General features: G+C 38.2%; 1 long non-coding RNA gene across 2 annotated transcripts in view; it reads left to right on the top strand.

Moving 5' to 3' along the window:
- The first annotated feature begins 1,252 nt into the window (after positions 1-1,252).
- Positions 1,253-26,250, top strand: part of LOC145510421 (uncharacterized) — a 122,086-nt gene continuing 97,088 nt past the window's right edge. For both annotated transcript variants that reach the window (XR_014057005.1, XR_014057006.1), the window contains exon 1: positions 1,253-1,441. This is a non-coding gene — a long non-coding RNA (uncharacterized LOC145510421). The remainder of the gene's footprint in view (positions 1,442-26,250) is intronic.

The following is a 26,250-nucleotide window of genomic DNA, read 5'->3' as shown; positions in this document are numbered from 1 at the left end:
AGTGTCTGTTCAGAGTAGAAAACTGAAGAATATCTTTGAAAGAATGAGTGTTCCCTGGGGCTGTAGGCATGCTACTCAAAGGCTTTAAATCAGCAAAAGTTATAACCCCATGTTAAATTAATTGGAATGCAAATTATGTGTGCTTAGTAGAGTGAAAAATCCTATACATCTATTTCTATCACTTTTATTTACCAAGTATTTATGAAATCTCTAAAATTTTCAAGGTTCTATGTTAGGTTTTGAAAGGGATATCATTAGGAGGAAGATGTAGTGCCTTTGCTCCCACAACAAGGGACTTATTGAATAATGGGATAGAAGAAAAGAACATGATGATATACTAGGTGTAATAGATAAATGACAAAAACAGGCACAGAAGATGAAAGGGTTTAACAAAATGTTTAATGGAAATAGACATTTATTTCTATTTTGTTTCCATTTTCTTTTTACATTGGGTCAAAAGGAAAAAAAATAGATAAACATACCAGTTTTTAAAAATTCAAACATTTCTGCTTATTTGTTTTTAAAAAGTCAATTAAAACAAGTTAAACTAAGTCTAAAAGTTATGACTCAAATGTCATGGATCAGAGAGTGACGGCAAGCAGAATACAAGTCGTATGAATACTAAGTCAGATTATATTATGCTGCTTGGAATGCATATATATCTCTTTTCAAATGCATGTTGCTAAAAAGTCTTTCAAAATAACTACTCAAAGAATAGCATATTATCTGTTTCATCAGTGATCTGATACTAAATGCGTAACTATCACTAAATGGATTTCTGAACAGTGAGTTTGTTACTTATTCTCCTGTTTCAGTTCCCCGAAAGGGTTCTTCTGCCTGACACTGTTCATGCCAATAGAAAAGGAGTTGAATTTGGTTCAGAAGCAAAGGAAAGATTAGTCTTTGATTAAATGGGCTTCCCTGGTGGTTCCATGGTAAAGACCCTGCTTGCCAATTCAAGAGCTTCGGGTTTGATCCCTGGGTCTGGAAGATCCCCTGGAGAAGGAGATGGCAACCCATTCTTCCAGTATTCTTGCCAGGAAAAGCCCATCGACAGATGAGCCTGGCGGGCTACAATCCATGGGATTGAAAAAGAGTCGGATCTTACTTAGCGATTAAACAACAACAGCAGAGAGTGGGCAGGTATGAGCTTGTGCTCTAGAGCACTGAGGCTCATGGACAGGGCTGCTGTATAGAGTTGTTCTCGCGGGAAGAAGGCGGAGTTCTCACGGGGCCGTGGCCGGCCGTAGCCGGCCGTGGCCATCTTGAATCTAGGTGCTCATGTAGCGCTTCTGCACAAGACCCCTCCAAGCTGAGATGTTGGTGTCTGCGTGGCTTTTTCACACAAGGAATGCTGGCCTCAAGTGCTGGGTGTGAGGCCTCTGCCCTTGGCCCAATATGAGCCAGTGAAACCAGACGAAGAACAAAGGAAGAAAAAAAGGTTAGACTTTATTTTTAGATTCTATTTTTATTTCCTGGGTATTGTTCATGGGCTTGCCAACTACAAATTGGCACTGACAAGAACATTGCCAAAGACTGAACAACAAAGGCATTTGCCATCTGCCATGGAGTTTGAACCCCATGCTGCTATAGCTATTGACCTTCAACAACCCCTGAGGGAGTTCAGGGTGGAGTGAGGCACTCTGTGCTTCAGGGAATCTGGTGGGACAGATCTTTAGATAGTTTGATGTTTTTAGGAACAGATTTTTTTTTATCTTAATCCTTGCATCTCCTCATATCTAGAGAAGCACTAAATCCCTTCATGGTGACATCAGATCCTCATGAATAACAAAAAGCTTTTGTAAAATGAGTGCTTCACGGTATTGAACTCCCCCTTCACCAAAACCTTATATATTGATTTTCCCCCACTGCTGCTTTGGAGGAGTCTCTCAGAGCTATCTGAGATGCTGCCTCCCAGGCTGCAGTGCTCATTTTGCCCCAAATAAAACTTAACTTGCAACTCTCAACTTGTACATCATTTTTTTAGTTGACAGGCTTTGGCAGTGAGAAATCCCTCCTCTGCCTCTTGTCTGGCTCCTCCTTTTGGAGGAGCTTCCTATGAGTTTGGGCATCATCCTAATCCTGGGTGGAGAAGCAGAACCTCTCAACTGCCTTTAGATTCATTTGATAGTCACTGGACCGCAGCCCTATCTGTTCCTATTCCTGAGAGACCACCATTTGGAGTTTTACAGATTTTAAACTTTTGGAGACAAAGGACAGCAGACAATATAGGGTGTGGGGCCCAAATATCGGCAAGACAATTATGATCATTAAGGGGCCCAGGAAAAGGTATCAATACAAAGTAAGCGATGCCAAGGAGGCCCCATTTTGTTGTTGTTGTTGCTATTTAGTTGCTCAGTTGTGTCCGACTCTTTTGCAACCCCATGGACTGTAGCCTGCCAGGCTCCTCTGTCCACAAGATTTCCCAGGCAAGAATACTGGAGTGGGTTGCCATCTCCTCCTCCAAGGGAAGTTCCCTACCAAGGGATCAAACCTGAATCTCCATGTGTCTCCTGCACTGCGGACAGATACCACTGAGGCACCTGGAAAGCCAGGGCCCATTTTACCCTGCTCCAAATTTGTTCTGCTAGATTAGGCTACCTGGTTTCTCAAGACAACTTGCTTTTCCCAGTGGTCTCTCTGCACTTTCTTCAATTAGGCCAATAGCATAAAGTGTTGACTGGTGTGCAGGCCCCTCTCTGTGCCCCTCAATTGACAGGTTATGTAGGGCAATTTGGTTACCCAGGACAATATTAGCTAGTTAATGTAGTGAAGTCAAAGTTGACCTCCTGGGCCACTGTCACCATGCTAACAGTTACCTTTTCTATGGTTATAGTGTTTGTTACCTGTACTGTTACATACAGTGTCCCTGACCAAGGTTACTAGCACCTCTGTGAATATAATGATTCTAGGGTCTTATTGGGGCATCTAGGTTACCCTTTTCAGCTGTGTTTTTCCCTTTTGAACTGTCTGATTCATGTATCAGAGAGAGATTCACATGAGTAGTGAAGGGGTTTGTTTTCCCAGGTTGTCTCTCTGGAGACTGGGGCTCTGGGACCCTTTCATTCAGGTGTGATGTACCCACCAAGTCATCCTCTGTAACTTAAGGGCTGAGTGGGTGGTTAGGATCACCCAAGGGGCCTGTTCCACCTAGAAGGGAGTTGGTCTTGCAGGCTGCCTGTTTTCCAGGGTTTTTTTATTCACTCAGTCTTCTGGCTGGAAGGGATGGGAGGCCAGATTGGTGGGTGCTGGTAGCACCTGCTTGCCATATTCTGTGAAATTCACACTTTCGTGGTTTCTCCTACCTGGAGGGCACACACCTAGAGGGCATACGTGAAGTTGTTCCATTTCAAGGAGATGAAGGTGAAACTTCTCTCTGGCTTGGGGAAAGGGTCTACCATACATAAATTCAAAATCACTTAACTTTAACTTATCTCTTGGAGCTAACCACTTGCAGAGCAGGACAATTGGAAGTAACAATTTGATTTCCTTGAGTCTCTTGGCATAGTTTGACTAAGGTTCCTTTCAAGGTCTGATTCAATCTCTCTACTTTGCTCAACAATTGGGGTCTCCGGGCTGAGTCCAAGGGCCATTTATGTCCAAGGCATTTTTTATCCCTTTTATCACTTGAGGCAGGAGGCAAGAATGCTAAGTTATCATTGCTTTGTAGGGATCCTGGGAGTCCCAACCTGAGAATTGTCTCTATATGTAATACTTTAGCCATTTCAGCTGCTATTTTAGTTCTAGTAGGGAAAGCATCTACCCATCCTGAAAATGTGTCCATAGCACTGGAATACCTGAAGTTGCCTGATGCTCTGAGCATGAGAGTGCAACTAGTCTGCCAGTCTTCCTCAGGATCCATCCTTTGGTCTGGATGGATCTAATCTGGGATCTTCTGAGGGGTCTGTTGTTGGGGTTGATCAGGTGCATATGGGGCATATCTCAACTAGCTTTACATGCCAGGAATTAATATGACTAACTAATCCATTTTACAGGGCTTCCTTCCCATAGCGAGTTCCTTGATGCATTCCCTGATGGGTTGACAAGCTGCAGTTTGGGTGAATAATTTCCCATGTTCATTAATTAGCCATTCACGACCTCCCAGATCTCTACTGAAGCCCCATACTTTTCCTTTGTATAGACCAGGAAGTAATTGATGAATGTGGTGTCAGGAATGAGGAGTAATTGCAAGTTACTGGACCTTTTGGAAGTTGTGTCTGCTTGGTTGTTTCCCTTTAGTAACTCTATATTCCCTTTTTGATGATCCCTACAGTGAATTAATGCCACTTTTTTCAGAAGCTGCACTGCTTCTAGGAAACTCAACATGTTTAAGCCATGTTTCACCTGTTTATTCTAAGAACTAAGCTTATCCCTTTCTTTCTAAATAGGGCTGTATGTGTAGGATGGCAAACACATACTGGGAGGCTATATAAACATTTAAGATCTTTCCTGTCCCAACCAAGCCCTAGGGCTTGGGTGAGGGCTATCATTTTGACCTTTTGGGCCGAAGTCCCCAGGAATAGGCCTTGTGCCTCTATGACTTGGGTCTGGAAAGTTAAAGTATCCCTCCAGCCCCTTTCCCTCTTTCAGCAACTGTTCCTGTCTCTGAACCATTCCTCCTCAGCATTTAGGAAAGGCTTACTTCCTAGGTCAATGGGACTGGAGTAGATCATGTCTATGGTTTCTATACAGTTGTGCTCCAGGGGCTTCCCTGGTGGCTCAGTGGTAAAGAATCCTCCTGCAATACAAGACACCTGGGTTCTATCCCTGAGTTGGTAAGATCACCTGGAGAGGAAAATGGCAACCTGTACCAGTTCTTGCCTGCAAAATTTCAAGGACAACAGATCCTGGTGGGCTACAGTCCATGGGGTAGCAACAAGTCTGACACAACTGAGCAATTTAGCATTATCATCATCATTATAGTAATAATAGAAAACCTCAGTCAAGCAAGAGGTAGGGGTATGTGGTCCTATTTCCAATGTCTGAAGTTTCCCTAATGTCAGAGGCACTTTGAGAAGTGAAATACAACCTCAGGATTGCCATTTGCTTCCAATGACTCTGGGTCAGAAATGGTAGAAATGAGAAATGAGAGACACTCCCTGCTCTAGGCATGCTGAAGTGTATTCTGTTAGTTCCTGATTGATTTCCTTTATTTTATTCCAATCAACAGGTTTCCTTCCTGCTGCCTGATACCATTTAGGATCATATTTTTATAATGGGTCGGCCTCTGTCTTCCATTGTCTTGATGGTCCCAGTTGGCTTCAGTGGTCTCTTTGCTTCCTCTCTGACTTTTGAAAAGATCAGGACTTTTTCTTTCCCTGTTAGGAGTACATTGAGGAGGCTCTGGATGTCAGCCCAGTTGGGATCATAGGTCCAAAAGATTCTTCTAATCAAACTCAGAAACCCATCTGGATCTTCCCTCAACCCCTTACTATGACTTTTCCAGTTATACTGATCAGAAGTGGAAAATGGGATGTTTATCTGGATGAGCCCTCCTTCTCCATCCGGGATCTGCCTCAAAGGGGTACATTGCCTTGTGGGTTTTGCACCCTGGGTTTAAAAGTCCTCTGATTCACAAAAATACTGTAGAGCTCCACCGTTATTGGTGACCTCTTTCAGTCATCAATGTCCTTTATGAAACTGAATCCAAAGGGTAATTTTCAGTTCTCATATCCCTTTATGCCTCAGGAGCATTTAACATTGTTGACTCTTCTGCCTTATTGGAAAAACTGCCTTTCCTTAGCATTTTTGTCCCTGTGCTCTCTTGTGTTTCTTCCTCCCGGACTGATCATTTCTTTTTCAGTCTCTATGGCTGTCTCATCCCTTCATCCCTTGTCAGTGTTGCACAACCTTAGTCCTACACCTGACCTTATCACAACGTGCTCTCTCTCTCTAGGAAACCTTACCCATACTCATGACTTCCATTATCCTCTGTATCCTTGATCTATCTTTGGAGTTCATATGTGTACATTAAAATATCATTCGTCAGTTCTGAAATAGCTTCAGATCCAACAGGTCCAAAATAAGCTCACCATATTCCACACTAATCAGTAGTTTCTATCTTGGTGACTGGCCTTTACATCAACTCAGTTGCATAAGTCAGAAACTCAGAAGTCATTTTTGATACTCAATGTGCATTATCTGTGATATGCAATTAATTAGTAAGGCTTTATAAGATCTTATTTCCCACAAAAGAGGATGCAATTAAAAACAGTTGCAAAAATGTAAACAAATGCTAGGCTAGAAATAGAAGATATTTCTGGAGAAACTATAGTGAAAGTTGGTGAGAACCACATACAAGTTCTTCCCTGAATCTTACTCAGTCCTTGTATGCATATTTAGAACAAAGGGTAGACAGGGTCAAATATATATGGCTCTCAGAAAGAGAAATATCTGTCCAACTACTTTTGAGTTTTTTCTGGAAAAGTGACATAGTACTTACTGGGATGAGCCTTTAGAAAGAGACACCATTTCTCTCAATGCCAATGGATAGGTCTGCTTTGAATCATTACTTATTATCAAAAATGCATTTGGACATTAGTGTTCAGAATGCTCTTCTAACTCAGTCTTTTCCCAAATAGGGTGGGTATAGGAGCTCTGGGAACAAATGGAAGGTTTTAGCTTGTTTGTGTTCTTTTCCAGAGAACATGCTTCTGAAAAAGATGCATTTTCTATTCTTTGTAAACTACAGGATAATGCATCTGGAGTAACTATCCTGCAGCTTTCAGAATTAGCTGGGCAAGTCTTGTTGCTGCCTTAAGAGATTTTTTAATTATATAGTTTATTTCTGTAATTGCTTTATTTTACAGTGCTTTTATTTCCTCTAAGTGCACTTTGTGTACGTGGCAACTGTTGTTCCTTTAATTATAAGGTTAAGTTACATATAATTACAGGATAAATACACAGCTATTTCTGTCCTGTGTGCCAGTATTTTAGGTAACTCGGTATTTGTACAAAGGAATCAAAGGGTTCTTGGGAGTCTTTCCTTTGATTTCCACATAAATTAAGCTCCAGTGTAAAATGGGATCATGTATTATATTCTTTTTCCTTTTAAATCACTGTAAGTGCCAGACCAAAGTACACCTTTATGAAATAAATTACATTACAATGAGAATGACTAGCACAGGCTTCTTAAAAAATACCATCACAAAAAATTCTCATAAGTTTCAAAGGAAATATTTATTATGGTAACTTTAATGCTTCTCAATTTCAAGTTTTGTCATTTGTTGTTGCTATTAACTCTTCACTTAAAATATAATACATCTAACTGAAAATGAGAAAAATTGTTCAGAGTATATTCAAATATTAACTCTACAGATTAAAACAATAAAAATTAAAATAATGAACATTTTCATTTCACTTTCTTTAACTCTTACCATAATTACTAAAAATAATCTTATTTTGTGATTTTTTAAATAGAAAAATTTCCAACTTTGCATCAACTTCTGCAATAATTCTAGAAATGAAAAGATTTTTTTTAAAAAAATGCCATATTTTAGTATTTCGTCATTAATCATGCCTACTAACCAAATAAGTATGGTTCATTAGTCAATTCATAGCCATTTATTTGCTGCTCACTGTGTTCCAGGACTGAATATACTGTGTTCAATGTGTTCCATTATCTAATGGAAGAGATAAACAGATAAACCAATAATTGTAATTTGTGTTAAAAGTTCCCTTTTTCCATAGAAGGCCCACATGTGGCAGGGAAGAAAGAGTCATCAGTGACAATGAGGGCAGACCAGGGTAAAGAACAGAAGGGGAAGAAATTGAATCTTTAAAGGTAAAAAAACTGTCCTCTAGATAGGCAATATAAATTTCCAAAACACTTGCATATTTACATACGATTTCAAAAATTATGCTAATGACAACTACATATTAAAGCTTGTCAAATCTCATGTGAACTTATTTTCTGAGTGCATGATGTATGCTCAAGAAGGTTTCTCTCTTGAAGGATGAAATGTATAAAGATTTCTAGAATTAGGCAACTTTAAGTTGTGGGTTTCAACCTAAAACAATCCACAGGTCTCTTTTTGTGTCTGCCCAGATCTTTTAGTTCTCCTGATCACTTCAGAAAGGAGATCTATATTAGGGGCTGGTGTGTCTTTAGCCTCTTCCTTTAATTTGTGAGTATCTCTCTTAACAAAGAACTGTGTTCCCAGTCCAGAGCCATTTATATAACTATAGCAGCCAAGAGAATACAGTTCATGGGGCTAAAGCAACCCAGAGGAACACAGTCGGTGGAGCACATGTCATGTTGATAATAAATACTGAAAACTGGGCATCCTGAGTCCACAAACCCAGAGGAGAATGTCCTGTATTTCACTCAGACATGGTAGCACTGTCCCTTCCATCTGAATTTCCTGATGGTTTAAGCAAACATGATCTTGGCCTCTGCAGTTTTGTATCAAGCTCACAACCAGCCAATATTCTCATTTCCTAGATACATTCCCATGGGTTCAAGTAAATTCTTTAGAGAATATCAGACCTTTCTGCCATGACAACTCTACTAGATGCTAGTATTTCTCTACTTTATGGCAGAGAGTGTTAGAAAGGTAATAAAAATAGCACCTCTTAAATACAGCTTCCTTCTCCCCCCAAATCTTTGTCTTCAATATGCTCTGAAACAACAAATGGAGTTTCTTGAGACCTCAGGATTTCTTGGATAGTGGAAAAGGATAGGCTACCTCTCACTCTGTGGGGAAACCTCAGCAGCTTTAGAATATATGAGACTATAATTGCCCAGGGAATTATTTTGCTAAATATTTGCTGAAATTATTTTGTTAAATATTCACTAGCAAAATAAGTAAAAGTTGCTTTCTGCCACCAAGTAACTCAGTCTAGGGACTGTAAAAGAAACCAGTGTATCTCCAGCACCTGGAATAAAAGCTATATCATTATCACCTCTCATTATATATTTGAAAAAATCAATATACAGTTTGAAAAAATTAAGGTACAAATGCATATGGACAAAGGCAAGAGATGTGAATGAGCAACCAAATTTCACTGATGAAGTAACTGAAGCATAGAGATGTTGAGTAGCTTACAAATGATATGGACTTCCCCAGTGGTTCAGAGGGTAAAGAATATACCTGTAATGCGGGAGACCCAGGTTTGATCTCTGGGTTGGGAAGATCCCCTGGAGAAGAGAATGGCATCCCACTCTAGTATTTTTGCTTGGGAAATCCCATGGACAGAGGAGCCTGATGGGCTGCAGTCCATTTGGTCTCAAAGAATAGGACATGACTGAGCGACTAACACACGCAAGTGTCAGAATTAGTGTATAATGCCTATCTCTAGGTTTGTCCCTTTTATAATTGTATTACAGTATCATAGTTTAGACAAGGAGTGATCAAGGTCAATATGCAGAACCGAATTGAGCTGGCTTACCCAACTCAATGACCCTGAGCCTGTCAGCTACCAATGGTAACTTCTGACAACAACTTATTGATTGGGCAATCTTCACTAAGGCTTGTGCCTCCATGTCTTTGGAGTGTATCTGGGGCATGAGGGCATGGTGTTGTCAGCACCACCGTGCATTGGCAAGACAGAGCTTTCTCCACCCTTCCCACATCTTGAAAATCCACTTACCTGGATAAGTTCGTAAGAGGGGAGGAGAACAAGAAGAAGGAAAGGAAGAATTCTAAGAAACCTCTTTGGCTGAGTGATTATCTGTTTCCTACTGAGGCTTTCTGGTTGATATCCAAGTTTCTGGAAACAACGAGGAATGATGTGGTTGGAGGGTCATTCATTAGCTTCCACCATCATGAAATTCACCTGGAGTCTACTGAAATGTATGATTAAAAACACTCATTAAGTGGATATAAACAGAAACAACCAAAATCTAATGGTTTTAGTGTACTTTTATTTTGGAATTATTTTAGAGTTACAGAAAATTTGCAAGTTTAATATAGAATTCCAATATCTGTCTTTCATTCAGCTTCCTTTAATGTTAACATTTTATATAACTATGGTATGTTAATCAAAACTAAGAAACTTACTTGTTATTGGGACCTTAAATACTTTACTGAGAGTTGAGTTAATGAATAAATGAAGATTAAATTTCATATTTTTGTTTGGAAGACTCAGTATTATATTTGTGCCCATTCTCTCAGAATTAATATATAAATTTAATGTGATTTCTATGAAATGAAAGTAGCATTTTTTTTGGAACTTGACAAAATGATTTTAAATTTTATTTTACAAAAGTAGAGTGATAAAAAATTATACTACTAGATATTAAAACATGTTACTTTTTTTTAAACAATGTCTTATGGATGTAATAAACAATATAAATTGTCAGCAGACAAATCTCAGGAATAGAGCTAGATAAGCAGAAAAATATGATAAATGTTATAGTTCAAATCAGTAGAGAATAATGGAATACTGCATAAATATTTTGGATAAAAATGACCACAGAATTATTTTGATTTTGAGAAATACAAATCAATAAAATTCCTAAAAGATTGAAATTATTAAACAGAATAAGAACACTAGAATTATATGTGAGTAATATATATGTATATAATTTTATAATGAGAAAGGATGTTAAAACGTGACAAAAAAGGCAGAAATAACAAACAAATATCAATTTGATTACATACATCTTTAATATGTTTCCATGTAGAAAAGGAAAGTAAAACTACATTTCTGAAGGTGGTAGAAGATGACACTCTGAAGTATGCTACTTTGACATCAGGATTATTTTGAGCTAAAGGCACTTAAAAAAAAAAAAAACAACAGCAAATGCAAACCCAGCACTCAAATCTCCCCCTTTCCTCTAAAAACAGGAGACAAAAGTTCCCATGTGAAAGATGCCCTTCTTGTACCAAGAGAAATGAATAACTCTTCAATGGAAGTCAAAGTCGAGGGAACTCTGTACAAACAGACCTTGTGAAAATCATTTCTTATCTTCCTTTAGCCTCCCCATACATTTTAGTTCCTTTTCTAAAACTGCTTCTCTTTGTCCAATCTAGTATAAAAGGATTTAGGTTTTGCCACTATTTTGGGGCTCATTTCTTGTGTCATGTAAAACATATAAATTTATATGCTTTTCTCCTATTAATCTGTCCTTTGTCAGTTTAATTCTCAGGCCCAACCAAAAAACTCAAGAAAAGAGGCAAAAATGTTTTCTCCCTTACATTCAAAACACACTAACTTTTCATATGAAAAAATTGTAAATTTTAAAATAAATTAAAAATCTAAACATAGAGAAGATAATTATTCTTAAATAAATGTTAAGAAAAACTCTTAAAATCAAGACCAAAAAAAAGAAAAAAAAGAACACTCTATTTATAATAAAAAAAAAAAAATGAACATGAAATGAACATGAACTGTGCAGGAAAAGATATTAAAATAGCCAATTAACAATTTAAAATTGTAATGACCAGGAAAGACGTGCAATTTTTAAGAAGATGTATCATTTATGGAACTGAGAAAGATTTAACTTAAAAATGACTACAGCCAGCGTCGCCTTAAAACAAGGAGCTTGTGGGAAGTCAATTCATAAAATCCATAAACACATTCTATTAATCAATTTGGCAATCTATATCTAAACCCTTAAAGACTGCAGTTCCAGTGTTAGTAATCGATCTCTAGGAAACAGTGAAGTATTAGGATAAAATTTAACCACAAATACAGTTATTGTATCACTTAGCAAGTAAAATTAGAATAAAAAGGCCTTTCTATAAAGAGTGATTGAGAAATCATTCCATTTATATACTGAAATGCTAGAGATTAATGAAATGATTTTGAAGAAATGTATTTATTGATTTTGGAAATGTTTACAATATATTTAGTAAGAGAGCATACTGTAAAACATAACTGCATAAAATATATACATACATAAAAATGTCTGGAAATATATAGATCAACATGAACTTTTAGAAATACTGACTTATTTCTTGCTTTTTTTTATTGATGCTATGCTTTTTCTATATATTTATTATATATTTTATAGTTAAAAATAAAATAAATCCCAGAAATTTTCTCTATGCTAATCAGGAGTAAATCTAATAGGCAAATAAATACCACACAAATTTTCTTTGTAGTAAAAGTTGCTACCTGTGGCAGTCATTTTCCAGAGCAACGGTATGAAAGGTTTTTCAAAATTTATAGTAAATGAGAATGTGTTCCATCATTAATATCATTTGAATTAAGTCAGATAAGGCCCTAAGGTCACTCAGAGTCTTTAATGGAGCATACGTTTGATTCAATAGAAACATTATAGCCAAAACATTTGCATCAGTGAACTACACATGAATTAAAGATAAGTGAATCAAAAACCTTAATGTACTGATTTTGGAGTCACAAAATTTGTATAATTGTTAAATGTTTCATTAATTTACCAAATGGTTTCTACTTCATGTCTTTTTCGATTTGCAAATTAGAGATAGTACAAAGTACACTCCGTCTGTGCACCATATGAAACATCAAGCTAATGCTTAGGAAACACTTAGAGACCTTTTGAAGTATGTAGAATGTATATCAATAGAAATCATAGTATGTCTTTTAAGAGAAAAGCTTATGACTACAGATAATTTTTTAAAAATACTGAACTTCAAATATACCTCTTGTAGTAATTTTAATGCTGGTACAAAAGTATAGCAATGTATAATTTGGAAAATTTGCCATGTGATTTAATTGAAATTCATGTCTCTGTGAAATAGAAAGTATTTAAATGTCATAAACCAATTTATGGAAAACTGAAGCCTAGAGAGGCTAAGGTGTGAGATGTAATTCTCTGGTGGTCAGAAAAGAGTGGTCAGTTATTCGTGTCTGTCTTTAAAGAGTCTTAACATATTTTCAGAAGGAGGTAGCCAGACTTGTGATAAAGTCCTAAAATAATTTCATATGAACATCAGTTGAAAATACAGAGCTTGGAGAAGAGATATTGTGGATATAGATGAGACCTGGGTTCAGGTGTCACCATGCTGGCTTGAATAACAGGTAATCTCAGGTTTATTTTTGTTTTGCTTTGAATTAAAAAAAAAAGTCTAGGTTTACAACTTGGTTCTGCCACTTGCTGCTGCTGCTGCTGCTAGGTCGCTTCAGTTGTGTCCGACTCTGTGCGACCCCATAGGCGGCAGCCCACCAGGCTCCTCCGTCTCTGGGATTCTCCAGGCAAGAATACTGGAGTGGGCTGCCATTTCCTTCTCCAGTGCATGAAAGGGAAAAGTGAAAGTGAAGTTGCTCAGTCATGTCCGACTCTTAGCGACCCCATGGACTATAGCCTACCAGGCTCCTCCGTCCATGGGATTTTCCAGGCAACAGTACTGGAGTGGGGTGCCATTGCCTTCTCCGGTTCTGCCACTTAGTAGCTATGAAATATGAGGAGTCTTGGGTTCCTTATCTTTAAAGTGAAGATTTTCATACCTCACTTTTAATGGATTAAAAGGTGGATTTGATTCTGAACCTGAGAAAGGAATACAGAAGCTCCCCCATTTAAATTAGAGGATGTTTTGAAACAACAGCAACCAATTTACCAAAATCAAATTCAACAGCTATATTGTGAAGATCATATTTTAAAAAATAATTGAAGTCACTGGGCCAGAATCTACAATATAGTGGACCCTCAGAAACATCAATATCACTTTGTTTTATCTGATGTCCTATGAAGGCAGCACATCTTTGATTGTTGAGTGCAATTTTGATAAATGGGCTATTGTTTCAGCTTGTTGCTCAGCTTGAGAGTCAAACACAACAGTCTTTACATGGCTGATCATCTTCTGAGTGTCTTAGTTTGAGAACAAATATTAGGTGTTTTGAGTAATTTCAGAGATTCACTTTCATCCCCGACTACTCAATGCTGTTTTCTTCAATATTGTTTTGGAAAATATTTTTCTCTCTCTTTTTGATTGGGTAGCTCATGGTACCTTTAGATGTAGCATTCTCAATGGCTAAGGCTGAGATATCATCCGAAGGTGGGGCTGCATATTTGGCAGTTTGACAGTTCTAAGAACCTGTGAAGATTCTCCAATGGCCCTGATACATGACTCTGCAGAGTTTACTGGAAATTCCAGTTCCATACAGTTGAATTCTAGACATCCTTAGGATCCCAACTTCACAAGATTAAATTCGAGGTCTTTTCAACTCATCAAACAACCACTAACCTAATAGCTATACTCAAAGCTTCTACAGTGAAATAATCTGGATTCTAAATTTCTTGTAACCTTTATTGGTTATGTGATCTTATACAAATGATTAAACCTCTCAGTGTCCCACTTATCTCAGCTGTAAGATAAGAATTTTTAATAGTACCTGCCTTGAGGTCCTGTTATGTGAATGACATGAATGAATACATTTCAGTTCAGCTCAGTTCAGTCGCTCAGTCGTGTCCGACTCTTTGCGACCCCGTGAATTGCAGCACGCCAGGCCTCTCTGTCCATCACCAAATCCCTGAGTCTACCCAAACCCATGTCCATCGAGTCAGTGATGCCATCCAACCATCTCATCCTCTGTCGTCCCCTTCTCCTCCTGCCCCCAATCCTACCCAGCATTAGGGTCTTTTCCAATGAGTCAGCTCTTCGCATGAGGTGGCCAAAGTATTGGAGTTTCAGCTCCAGCATCAGTCCTTCCAATGAACACCCAGGATTGATCTCCTTTAGGATGGACTGGTTGGATCTCCTTGCAGTCCCAGGGACTCTCAAGAGTCTTTTCCAACACCACAGTTCAAAAGCGTCAATTCTGCGGTGCTCAGCTTTCTTCACCGTCCAACTCTCACATCCATACATGACCAATGGAAAAACCATATCCTTGATTAGTCAGACTTTTGTTGGCAAAGTAATGTCTCTGCTTTTAAATATGCTATCTAGGTTGGCCATAACCTTCCTTCCAAGGAGTAAGTCTCTTTTAATTTCATGGCTGCAATAACCATCTGCAGTGATTTTGGAGCCCCCCGAAATAAAGTCTGACACTGTTTCCACTGTTTCCCCATCTATTTCCCATAAAGTGATGGGACCAGATGCCATGATCTTAGTTTTCTGAACGTTGAGCTTTAAGCCAACTTTTTCACTCTCCTCTTTCACTTTCATCAAGAGGCTCTTTAGTTCTTCTTCACTTTCTGCCATAAGGGTGGTGCATCTGCATATCTGAGGTTATTGATATTTCTTCTGGCAATCTTGATTCCTGCTTGTGTTTCTTCCAGCCCAGCGTTTCTCATGATGTACTCTGCATATAAGTTAAATAAGCAGGGTGACAATATACAGCCTTGATGTACTCCTTTTCCTATTTGGAGCCAGTCTGTTTTTCCATGTCCAGTTCTGACTGTTGCTTCCTGACCTGCATACAGGTTTGAATGATCCCAGAATATAAATCTTGAATAAATGTTGGCTAATAATATTTGCTAAACTGACCACAATGATACGCTGTGGGCATGATATCTGTTGGAAATGCTTAGGACATATAATTTGAAAATTTCTTCCAGGCTTTTCTTGGTTGAGGTTTGATGTCCACTCAGTTACATTCAGGGTAGCACTGAACACTTGTTGGCAAGCTGTCTAACTTTTGGAAACCCTACTGAGAGTACCTTTCTAAGACTCTGTTCAGTTTAGGCTAATATATTGATCTCAGATCTTTAGCCTTATGTATTATACAAGGAAAAAAAAGGAAAAGAACAAGATGAAAGAGAGGTAATAAATTTTAGTAGTTAAATCACTACGCATGAACACTATTATTAGAGGAAAGAAGAGTTATTGAATGAAAGAAAGAAATAAAAGGAGCAGATACCTGATTTAATGTCTAGTATTAGTTGCTCAGTCATGTCCGACTCTGTGACCACTCTTTGGACTGTATCCTGTCAGGCTCCTCTGTCCATAGAATTCTCTAGGCAAGAATATAGGAGTTGGTTGTCATTCTCTTCTCTCGGGGATCTTCCTGGCCCAGGGATTGAACCTGGGTCTCCCACATTCAGGCAGATTCTTTACAGTCTGAGCCACAGGGGAAGTCTTCAAATCGTGGTGGGTTTTAGCCGCAAAGAATAGAGTCCAAGTGGTCTATTAACTAGGAGTCTAGGTAAAGAGATGTGAGTAAAAGAAAATACTGAAACAATCTTGGAGCTGCTAGTGGTTATATATGTAGAACTGCATACATTCCATAGTCTCAATTTTAGTATTATGTTTGTCATAATATTAGAGAAATATGACAGTTATAACAGATACATGAAGAGAGATAAAACAGGTGTCAAAAATTCTTTGACACATTTATGCTTTAAAAGTAGACATAAGCATTCTTTAATTAATATATCAATTTGATATATTTAATTATTTTCTCATACAAAGACTGCTCTGAATTATACTTAGGAAATGGCAACCGACTCCAATATTCTTGCCTGGAAATTTCCATGGACAGAGGAGCCTGGTGGGCCACAGTCCATGCGGTTGCAGAGTTGGACACTACTGAGTATGCACGCATGCGTGCGCGCGCACACACACACACACACACACACACACACACATCTCACAAAACCCACCAAATGTCTGTAATGCAAAATGTAACTGTAGAGTACTACTGAAAGTATCGCTTTATATTGTTATGTGAAAGGCTTCCTCTAATATAAAATTTCAGTTCCTGATTAAAGAATTTTTAAAATGACATATTTATTAAGTCACAAATAGTATTCTTTAAAATAATATACATTTTAAAAAGTGTTCACAAATGTGTGTATGTGTTAGTCAGTTAGTCGCGTCTTACTCTGTGACTCAGTGTACTGTAGCCCACCAGGTTCTTTTTCCATGGAATTCTCCAGGCAAGAATACTGGAGTGGGTTGCCATTCCCTTCTGCAGGTGATCTTTCTGACCCAGCGATCAAACCTGGGTCTCCTGCATTGGAGGCAGGTTCTTTACCATTGGAGCTACCAGGGAAGTTTACAAATAAAAATACCTTAAAATATAAATGGGTAAAAGATATAACAGGTAATTCAATCAAGTACAAATGTCTAATAAGTATAGGAAAGTGGCTAATCTACTAAAAATAATATATAAAAGTAAATTAAGATTTTATGTTCTGTGATTCTTCTCTTTTATCTCTCCTTCTGTTTTCTTTCTTTCTCTCTCTTTTTTTTTTTTTTTGAATTGTATTGTTTTAGTTTTTGGCCTAAATATTACAGTAAAATAGAAATGCTGATTTTAGAGTTGGCGAGGGTTTGGGAAAATAACACCTACATACTCTGTTGGAAGATGTGCAAACCTATATGTCCTTCCTAGAGTGTTGTTTTCAATATTTACCAAAATTTAAAGTGTTCATAGAATGTTCCAAGTGATAATTTAAGTGTTTAAGTGTTGCAGTTATCCCATGGTTGTATAATAATAAAAAAATTTAAATACCCTAAAAGCCATTAATGTACAACACATTGTCAAAATAGAAAAATACATATTCGTTGGAAAAGTAATCCCCATTTCTTAGTGCAAAGAGAAAATAAAGTGATTTAATAAGCACTGGCATTGTATGATGACGTTGTAGCTAAATAAATGTGTAGAGGGTAGGAGAAGAGAAAAGGATTGGTTGACTGATGGATGGATAACTTCCCTGTTTAATGCATGCATGCATGCTTCGTTGGTCAGTTATGTCCAACTCTTGCTACCCCATGGACTGTAGCCCACCAGGCTTCTTTGTCCATGGGGTATCCCAGCCAAGAATACTGGAGTGGTTGCCATGCTCTCTTCCAGTGGATCTTCCCGACCCAGGGATCAAGCCTAAGTTTTCTGCATCTCCTGCATTGGCAGGTGGATTCTTTACCACTGAGCCACCTGGGAAGCCCTATTAAATAGGAATTATCAATTATCATGACAAGTAATAAACAAGTTGTTTTTGTTCAGTCCCTCAGTCGTGTCTGACTCTTTGTGACCCCATGGACTGCAGCACACCAGGCTTCCCTGTCATTCACTGTCTCCCAGAGCTTGCTCAAACTCAAGTCCATTGAGTTGGTGATGCCATCCAACCATCTCATCCTTTGTCATCTCCTCCTCCTCCTGCCTTCTATCTTTCCTAGCATCAGGGTCTTTTCCAATGAGGCAGCTCTTCCCATCGGGTGGCCAAAGTATTGGAACTTCAGCTTTAATATCAGTCCTTCCAATGAATATTCAGGACTGATTTCCTTTAGGATGGACTGGTTTGATCTCTTGCTGTCCAAGGCACTCTCAAGAGTCTTCTCCAACACCACAGTTCAAAATCATCAGTTCTTTGGCACTCAGCCTTCTGGGGACTCAGGCAGCTGAAAAACCTGGCAGCCATAAGCAAAAAGCCCTTGTAGTTATTGTTTTATAGCATTTACCAAATATATCAAAGAGGGTAGAGGAAGAATCTTAGTATATGTTAGCGGAACTAACTGAACCAGGGAAAATTTAGAATAAACACATTTGATTTTCTATTATTGACCACCTTATTTATTTTTTCTTGATTTAGCCTATCTTTACACCATAGCAAATTCATCTACAAGCATTCTACATGAAGACTGCGTTGCACTATCACTGTGTATGACAGTGAAGAACACACCAAGGTTCTGTTTCTAGAGGAAAAGGAACAAAACTCATTTGCGGAGTTTACCATTACTAGATTACTACAATTCTTCCTTGCCCTGAAATATTTATCCTCCATTCCTTGTCATGTCTCTAGTGATGATTTCAGGGAAGCAAACTCTGACCTGCTGGATGGGAATGCTGGAATCTGTACTTTTCTCACAATGTTTTACAAGTTCTAATGGGAGAAAAGAAATGGACATATGCCTACTCTATATATTTTAAGAGCAGCACACCTTGTCTATCAAACATCATTAATCTACCTCTCTCTCTTAAATGTCAAATATCTCTGGTCTGCTTATAATCACTAAAACCTTTAGCTTTTCATCATAAACTAGATCAAAGGATAGTAAGATATTTTGTTTTAATATAAGTAATATCAAAATTCTCTTGCTGACATTATATTATATTATTACAAAAGACACGTGTATACATTTAAAAAAAAAGATTTGTGCTCTTTGCTCAAAGGGTTTGGAGCTATGTTGATTGTGGCTGACACAGCCATGTACAGTTGATTTTCATTATTCACAGTAGTTATGTTTTATAAAATCATCACAAACACTGAATTAGCAAATACTGAGTCATTGCTCCTTGTTGAAATACAGGGTTAGGTTCCTCAAAGCCTCCCATCACATTTTTATCAACCAATTGATACATAACCTTCTCTTCTGGTGGTTGTGAAAGTTGCCCAGTTGTGTCCGACTCTTTGAAACACCATGTACTACACAGCCCATGGAATTCTCTAGGCCAGAATACTGGAGTGGTTAGTCTTTCCCTTCTCCAGGGGATCTTCTCAACCCAGGGATCGAACCCAGGTCTCCCGCATTGCAGGGGGATTCTTTACTAGCTGAGCCACAAGGGAAAACCAAGAATACTGGAGTGGGTAGCATATCCCTTCTCCAGTGGATTTTCTCGACCCGGAATCAAACCAGGGTTTCCTGCATTGCAAGTGGATTCTTAACCAACTGAGCTATCAGGAGATTAAAGACATCTTATTTAATATATATTCTGATTTATTAACAATGAACTCACAGCCAACAGAACTATACAACTCATGCCTGAACAAAGCTTATCTAACACATGCATGTTCTCATAAGAGACATCACAGCTTTGTACTTAGGAACACTAGACAGCACTTAAGCACTAAACTTGGGGACCACTTAAAAAGGTAAAAGCATGAAAAAAAAGCAAAAAAAAAGAGAAAAATGTAGCACTGAATAGGCCAAATAAAGAACACTTGTTGACAATGTGAAAATTAAAATAAGAAGTTGAGGGGCAAGAGGGAGGTTCAAGAAAAAGGGGATATAAGTGTGCCTAATTGTTGTACAGCAGAAACTAACACTACCTTGTAAAGTAATTACCCTCTACTTAAAACACCAAGAAGTCAGAGCATTGCTTTGTTCAGCCTCATCTGGGAATATGTACCTCGGAAAACTCAAGGTTTTTGCTGTCATGTACATGTGCACAGATGATCCCCAAAATGACTGCAAATATTGATTTGGGGGTTACAAGTAAATTTTGATGAGTAGATGGAATTTCAGATATGGAATCCATGATAATGACAGTGGCATGCATATTTAATTGAAATACTTTTCAGCAGGAACAAAGGTAATTTTGCTCAGCAAGAATAAAAGGTAACTTTTAACTCTCACCATCCAGAAAAAACTATGTCTGGCATGTCACCAACTAATCAAACCCAGCCCTGCAGACATGTGGAACCCTACATGGCTAAAATGACATAGTAGGCACATTTAGAGTAGGTAATATGTGAACAAGAGTGAACACACAGTGATAATAAATAGATTAATATATCTATGTTATAATTGCAAAGGGTGCAAAAAGATCATCTGGACTTCTAATAGCCATTTTGTTCTATTATAATTCTGTTTTCAAAGTACCAATAATGCTTACCTTGGATTTAAAAAAACAAAGAATCTTGTATTTGATTTTCTCTTTGATTTACAAACTGGGCTATGATGGGCAAGCCTATTACTTGTGTTTGATTGAATGTCTATGAAATTAGAAATAATAGCATATATTGAAAGATATAGTAATATAATGTATGAGAGAATTTGTTATAAAACATTACACAAGTAGAAGTTACCATCATAAATAATCAGGTCATGAATTTATTACATTTGAAGAGCATATCAATCATTTATACCTCTAAATGCATTAAGGCTACAAGAAGAGGCTTCAGCGAAGCCTCCAAAAATAAAGCATAGGATCCCTTGATATCCTTGGAGTGAAAAGAAGCCACCACTAGTGATAAAATAATTAAGAATTTAAAGCACAGTCTGAGACTGCCAATGATAAACTCTTCCTATGCCATATTATGATTATTGTTGGTTTTGACTGTCCTGCAACTAGGCCCCATTTCATATTTTATAGGTTTAGGATGGAAGAAACAGTGCCCTTATTTCACCAAATGCATTTCATTTCCCTCCCAGGCTCACAGATTGACATCAATGACCAGCCTTTCTTGCAGTGAGCCTGTGGCACTATTGTTCTAAAAAAAGGGATATGGGTGGAAGTAACCTATTATCACTTCTGACTTAGCCTCCATAAGCTCTTGCACTATTTTCCATGCTGGATGTTTGCTCACTGGGTCATCAGATGGAGAATCCAACAAAAAATTCTGAGACTGTAGGGGAGCATGTTGGTACCAGATGGAGAGCCTTGTTCCATGAATGACTGACTACATGGAGTAAGCTACCTTCTTTCCTGCCCATTTTTCCTCTCTTCTTCCATTCTCTCATCTACTTCAGATAGTGAAACAGGTGAAATGTAACTGTCTATCATGTTAGTATACCGCTCTGGGCTATTTGCTGTAGTCATTCAAGTACCCTCACTAATCCATTTTTCCTTAGAACCATAGGTACCAGGTGACTTCCACAGATATTACAGCTTGGAAAGCAAACTCTAATCAAATGGTCCCTGTTGTTCAATTGCTCAGTTATGTCTAGCTCTTTGTGACCCCTAGACTGCAGCATGCCAGGCTTCCCAGTCTTTCACAGTCTCCTGGAGTTTGCTCAAACTCCTGTCCATTGAGTCAGTGATGCCATACACCCATCTTGTCCTCTGTCGTCCCCTTCTCCTCCTGCCTTCAATCTTTTCCAGCTTCAAGGTCTTTTCCAATGAGTCAGCTCTTCACATCAGGTGACCAAAATATTGGAGCTTCAGTTTCAACATCAGTCCTTCCAATGAATATTCAGGGTTGATTTCCTTTAGGATTGACTGGTTTGATCTCCTTGCAGTCCAAGGGACTCTCAAGAGTCCTCTCTAGCACCACAATTTGAAGGCATCAATTCTTTAGTGCCCAGCCTTTTTTATTGCCCAGCTCTCACATCCACACATGACTAGAAAAACCATAGATTTGACTATACGGACTTTGTTGGCAAAGTAATGTCTCTGCTTTTTTATACACTGTCTAGATTATCATAGATTTTCTTCCAAGGAACAAGTTCTTTTAATTTCATGGCAGTCACCGTCTGCAGTGATTTTGGGGCTCAAGAAAATAAAGTTTGTCACTGTTTCCATTGTTTCCCCATCTATTTGCCGTGAGGTGATGTGACCGGATGCTATGATCTTCGTGTTTTGAGTTTTAAGCCAGCTTTTTCACTCCTTCTTTCACCTTCATCAAGAGACTCCTTACTTCCTTATATATATTTGCTTTATTCAGCTAGATAGGAATGATCTCTGGAAGGTGATATTCTTGCTATCAATACATTGACTGTATGTGGGTACATAAGTCACTTCAGTCATGTCTGACTCTTTGTGACCCCATGGACTGTAGCCTGCCAGGCTTTTCTGTCCATGGGATACTCCAGGCAAGAACACTGGATGGGGCTGCCATGCCCTCCTCCAAGGGATCTTCCCAACTCAGGTATGGAACCCGAGTCTCTTGTCTCCTGCATTGGCACGCAAGTTCTTTACCACTAGCGCCACCTGGGAAGCCCCACGATTGACCAAGCCCTATCTGTTTAACGTCTGTTTTAAGGCTAACATTCCCCTGGATAAAGTAATTGATGAGAAAATAGAGGGCACTGTTGGCAGAGATCGAGAGGACATGACCAAGAGCTGCACCTGGGCAATTAGTGGCCCCTCACCCCCTCCTCTGTCCGTGGAATGTGCCTTCTGCTCACCGTTGCCACAATAGTAACTATTTCAAGGACACAGCTTTGAGAGAGAAGTGTGTGTTGAGACCATCTGGACTATGGATGTGACTGAACCTAGTTAAAGTCTGTAGATAACCTTTTAAGATTCTGAAAGACAGGTGCAGAGACCTGCCCACCTTGCGACTGCCCAAGACAAGCCTCGTATGTTCCCTTGTTTACCAGTCTGCAGTGATCTGCCTCTTTTTCAGCCTCCCTGCCTTCCATGTTTATAGGGTCAATTTTCAAACCAATATATATGAACGTATCTACAATATAATTAAATATATATATGGTAACAAATCATGCTTAGAGTCTGAAAATTCAAATGGTTGTTTTCTGTAAAGTTGCTTATTTTTCACCCCTTCCAACCATCTACTGACTGAACTTAATCACTTCTTTCTACGCTTTGCTTCCCACTTAATAAATTACACCACTGATGACAGCACACATGGTACCAGTGATTATTGGTCAGACTTGGTTTCAAATTCTGGCCCAAACATTTTCTTAATATGTGGTGATGGTTTAGTCACTAAGTTGTATCAACTCTTGCAACACCCATGAACCGTAGCCTACCAGGCTCCTCTGTCCATGGGATTTCCCAGGCAAGAATATTGGAAGGGATTGTCATTGCCTTCTCCAGGGGATCTTCCCGACCGAGGGATCAAACATGCATCTCCTGCATTGAAGGCAAATTCTTTACCAACTGAGCCACCAAGGAAGCCCTCTTCCTTAGTATAGGTTAGAATAAAACACCTAATTTATCTGATCTTCAGATTCCACTTTTAAAGACAAGTGTAAATGACCTAATTTTACCACCTCAGTGTAATAATGAGACCATGTTTATAAAGTCATAATCACAGTTGTATGCTGATTATAGGTGCTGTTTAGAAATGTTCTAATTTATTGATTTATTGCTTTAAAGAGTGTTCATCATTAGATCCTCAGAATAAATCTGTTAGATATCTATTATTTCCCTTAGTTTTTGAATGAAAAAACTGAAGTAAGAAATGTAACTCACCTCCTTAAGCATCAATACAACTTGAGCATAACCTCAGGATGTGCTTGGCAATGGCTTTTTTCCAACCACTTTTCATGAGTGAAAAAACCTACCTCAAACCCTAGTTTCAAATACTGCCCTTGATTCCTGACTCTGTCTTATGCTCAGCATCTTTTTTCTCCTTTTCCTTCATGAGCCAGTTACCTTTCCTTCTAATCCTGCTTCTTGACCAAGGATCTAGCAGCATTTGGCTTAAGCCCCACTAACTGCTTAGCATTTATTTCTCTTTTGGTCCTAAAGATTTTGATTTGAATTTACTTATTTTTTCTTTTATATTTTATGTCTAATAGCCATGTATTGGAGCAATCTAGGAGGAAGATCAGAGTGCCAACTTCTAGTTCTACTTTCGCTAAAAGTATAAGCTGAGCCCAGGGGAAGAGGAGCCTTGTTATTGTCCATATTCTTAAAACATATGAAAAAGATACTATTTGGTATGAAAAGTCTTGAGATCCATGTCAGATTTAGGCCAAAGTTGTCAAATAAAATGCAGGAAATCATTTGATTGAATTTCAGGTAAACCATAAATAATATTTTTGTATGAATATGTCTTAAATATTGCATGAAACATCTTGTACAAAAATATTTGATTTTTTAATTAAAATTCAAATTTAAGTATTTTATTACCATATTTTTATTTGCTAAATTTGGCAACCATAAATTAAGCATATTAAAATATTTCTTTGTAGGAAGAACAGTGGATCTTCAGGGTCATTCATTGTTTCTGGAAACATGAGGTGTTAATCTATAAGCATTATGAATCTCTACCTCCTAGGATTGTTGTGAAGGTTGATTAAGATTCTACTCACTGTACAATAAGCATAGTGTTTGTCTGAGAGCGTAGTTTTAGAAATGAAAATTAATTATTCATGTATAAAATACTGAACATACTGAAACTGAAAATAAGTGCTTCAAATAAAGGAATATGAGATCAATATAAAATAATGATTTCCAGTAAATGTGTGAAAGGATTGGACTTTAACAATGGCTGGAATTTGGAAATAAAAGAAGCAAAGAAATCCTTCCTATTTAATGCAGTTTAGGAATAAGGATACACGACAAATTTAGAGTCTAACCACTGCATTTGGAAAGGACAACTAAGAGATATTTTTGACAGGTTTTCTGGCACAGAACAATAAAATAAGTTTGCAAGGGGAAGAAAGAGATAATAAAGCACAGTGAAAGGCAAGCAGAAGAATTTGGATTCAATGTGGTAGATAAGAGGAAGCCCTTTTTAATTTTTGACCAAAGAAGTAAAATGATGAAATAGGTCCCTTGCCAAATTAGTCTGTCAAAAGCATGAAAGATAGATTGAAGGAGAGACCAGAGACCAGAGAGACCAGATATGAGGCTCTCTTAGTGATCCAGAGATGAAGTAATAAAGACCTAGATTAGCTGGTGGCATGAGGACAGGCAGAGCAAGCAAATCTCAAAAATGTGTAACAGGGACTGAGGAACTGAATGAAAGTCAAGGTGATGTCAAGAATTCCTAAATGTACAACTGGAAAAATAATAACAATGGTCAAAGAAATAGCAAATTGATAAGCCTGTAAAATAGGATTCATTTTAGACGAACTCCAGTGAAGAAATAGAGGTATCTATTCTTGGAACTTTTTTTTTTTTTTTTAATAATCAACCAATGTTAGAAGCATAACCTCCTTATTTTGGGTAACTCTTATTCCCAATTCAGGTAATCAAGTGTAGGAGACATCTATAGGGCTAGAAAATCAGTTAAAGATTAAGAAAATAATCTAGGTAGATCTTTACAAGCCATAAGTGGATTGCCTATGTTTACATAATTATAATGAAATGTTCTCAAATACAAGACATAAAATATATAGAAATTCTTTTAGCATTTCAGAAGCTTCTTCCTGGACTTGTACTATATTGTTGTGTCCGTTAAGTATAAATATTCTGTATTGGTATAGAAATGCTGCTGCTGCTGCTGCTGCTAAGTCACTTCAGTCGTGTCCGACTCTGTGCGACCCCATAGACAGCAGCCCACCAGGCTGCCCCATCCCTGGGATTCTCCAGGCAAGAACACTGGAGTGGGTTGCCATTTCCTTCTCCAATGCATGAAAGTGAAAAGTGAAAGTGAAGTTGCTTAGTCGTGTCCGACTCTTCGTGACCCCGTGGACTGCAGCCTACCAGGCTCCTCCGTCCATGGGGTTTTCCAGGCAAGAGTACTGGAGTAGGGTGCCATTGCCTTCTCCGTAGAAATGCTAGATAACTGCATTGTCAGGGTGATCATTCTAAAAACACTGTTTCTTTAGGTTTTTTGTTGTGTTTTGTTTTCCACTTAGTTTTCATTTCTTATATACATTAAAGACTTTATACATAAAGTAATTATGTATAAAAGAAATCTCTATTTCTTCCTGCTCAAATATGGTTGTTGTTGTTGTTCAGTCATGCAGTCATGTCCAGTTCTTTGTGACCCCATGGACTGCAGCACGCCTAGCTCCTCTGTCCTCTACCATCTCCTGGAGTTTGCTCAAATTCATGTCCATTGAGTTGATGATGCTATCT

The sequence above is a fragment of the Giraffa tippelskirchi genome, chromosome 6, assembly GCF_054371585.1.
Source record: "Giraffa tippelskirchi isolate mGirTip1 chromosome 6, T2T-mGirTip1v1.2.pri, whole genome shotgun sequence".
NCBI classification, from domain to species: Eukaryota; Metazoa; Chordata; class Mammalia; order Artiodactyla; family Giraffidae; genus Giraffa; species Giraffa tippelskirchi.
Note: the sequence above shows the minus strand (reverse complement) of the source record. Positions and strands in the feature narration are given on the sequence as shown.